Source organism: Alosa alosa, chromosome 17 (genome assembly GCF_017589495.1).
Source record: "Alosa alosa isolate M-15738 ecotype Scorff River chromosome 17, AALO_Geno_1.1, whole genome shotgun sequence".
Classification (NCBI taxonomy): Eukaryota; Metazoa; Chordata; class Actinopteri; order Clupeiformes; family Clupeidae; genus Alosa; species Alosa alosa.
Window position 1 is genome coordinate 15,468,228 of NC_063205.1, and position 2,500 is coordinate 15,470,727.

The following is a 2,500-nucleotide window of genomic DNA, read 5'->3' on the forward strand; positions in this document are numbered from 1 at the left end:
TATATGTGTGTGTTTGAAACATTATCACAAGCTAAATCAATATTGCTTGGAAGCTATTCTATATGCAACAGGCTAGCTGAATGAAAGACTGACTGTTGCTGTGTCTGGAAAAGAGATGAGTGTGTGTGTGTTTGTGTTTGTGTGTATGTGGTATGTGTGTGTGTTTTTTTGTGTATGCAGTTTGTGTGTGTGTGTGCGTGTGTGTGCGTGTGTGTGTGTGTGTGTGTGTGTGTGTGTGTGTGTGTGTGTGTGTGTGTGTGTGCGCTAAACCCTATTGGCGGGTGGGAGGAAAGAGATCAATAGCCACTGGCCAGCAGAAACTGAAGCTGCAGACTCAGGTCTGCTGACCTTAAACTGCTGTGCGGATACTGATACAATATTTACGGCCCTGAGTCCACGCTGACGGGCCAAAGCTGACCACACAGCAGAGAAAGTGAGGGTCTGAAAAAAGCTAGCTGTTGCCAGGAGAGGTCTGACAACAGAAGTCCTACACAGGTATTTACTTCTTATTGGCACTGATTCAATAGCACTTGGGTCAAACACTTTGGAGGGTGCAAAGGTAATGTTAATGTTAACAGCACAATGTAGTTATTTTGCCTTAAACAACGCCTTTAAACTCATTTTGATGCTACAACGACTTACATGCGGGAAAATGGTGTCTCAGCCTTTCTGATGTGTGTTTGTTGTGGGTAGTACTATAGGAGCATGATCTTTTCATAAGTTTTAGATTCATTTGGTAGCATTTCATAGCAGTAAATGGGTACACAGTGGATCAAAATTGTGAATTCCTACACTGCGTTGCTTTAAAGCCAGGTTTCTGGACAGAGATGGACACAGTATGTATGCATGCTTACTGTGGAGCGTGTAATGCTAATGTCCCAGTCCTTGCTTTTCCTTGCGTCTTGCTTTTGCGGATCTAGGATGATTCAGCAAGTGTCAAGGGAGGTGAGGAGTTTAAGGGAAATGCTAACACAGAGTCTCCTGAAATGAGTTAGACGTGTATAATCCATCTGAAGAAGCAGAATGGAAGTGAATTACAATGTGGTTGAGTGGTGGGCTTCGGCGAAGAGTTGTAAACTAAGAGGCGAAGAAGGATAAAGTAACATAATGATTTCCCCTTTTTGACAATTTTCAATGTATTGGGTACCAATTTAGCGCGAAGGGTAACCCCAATTCATCTTAAACCAACGAAAAGGGTCATGTTTCTACCCACTCACTGTCTCTTAGTCAGCTTTTGAAAGTGACAGTGGCCGTGTTTGACATTACTTTTACAGTTCACCGTAAGCCATCCACAAACCATCTATTGGCACACACTTGACAGTGAAGAACTCACATAGGCATTGAGAGTTGGGTTTAGCACTAGCTAGGTTAAGGCTCAGGGTTTGCTGACAGTTAGATTAGATCTAGGCCTAGCTGACAGTTGTGGTAAATGTATGTTGACAATTTCTCAAAATACTGATAATTTGTTGACGATAATTGCATTGAATGCAAGAGTGGATGTTAAATTCCTTTTTGGAGGGCATATGAAGCCACATTTAATGTCCAGATATGTTATGTTAATCATTCCAATGTACAATGTGCAATGGTGTGTTAGTGCTAATGACTCGTATATATTATATATGGAATTTTAGCTACCGCTAGTGACTTGTAAGTGGTGTTGCATTCCAGTGCTCCTGCGGTTTTAAACTAACATGATGAGCGGGTAGCCAGACAGAGCAGGCAGCGCAGACAGCTCCTCTGTTTCTTCGGCCTTTTCCTGTGCAGTGTGTCTAACACACATCAGATGGGGAGGTGAGAGGTTAAGCCGTGACCCATGTACGCCTGTCTCTGTGAACGAGTGTGTGTGCGTGTTTGTTTGTGCGTTTGCATTTTGGTCTTTGTCTCTTTTTTTTCCATGAGCATCAGTGACTTGTGTGTGTGTGTGTGTGTGTGTGTGTGTGTGTGTGTGTGTGTGTGTGTTTGTGTTTGTGTGTGTGTTTAAGAGAGAGAAATAGACAGAGGTGAAAGGACAGGCCTCCCATAAACAGTGCAGAAGCAGATGTGGAATGAGGAGCAGACTGATGAGGTCACAGAGAGCTCAGTGGATAATGCGCAATGCAAAGGCATAGTGGCCAATGGAGAATGGAATGGAATATATACATCTCTTTCTCTTTCTCTCTCTCTCTCTCTCTCTCTCTCTCTCTCCCTCTGTCTCTCTCTCTCTCTCTCTCTCTCTCTATCCCTCTCTCTCCACCAGCTTTCCTAATCTCTCTTGCCATCTCTTCATCTTTCTTTTTCTTTCCACCCTCATATCCTCCACCTTGTGTGTGTGTGTGTGTGTGTGTGTGTGTGTGTGTGTGTGTGTGTTATTGTATGGGTATTGCGTGTGTGTGTGTGTCGCGTGATGCGGCGTCTTGGCGTCGCGTGTCGTGTGTGATAGGCAATGCGTGTGCGTGTGAGGAATGTCGTGTGATAGTGTCTTTGACACCAGCTAACATGTCTCACATGTTTGGCACATGCC

General features: G+C 44.0%; 1 protein-coding gene across 1 annotated transcript in view; it reads left to right on the forward strand.

The window, feature by feature from the left end:
* Positions 1-2,500, forward strand: part of LOC125310340 (nck-associated protein 5-like) — a 183,580-nt gene that overhangs the window by 1,012 nt on the left and 180,068 nt on the right. The gene's annotated exons all lie outside the window — the stretch shown is intronic.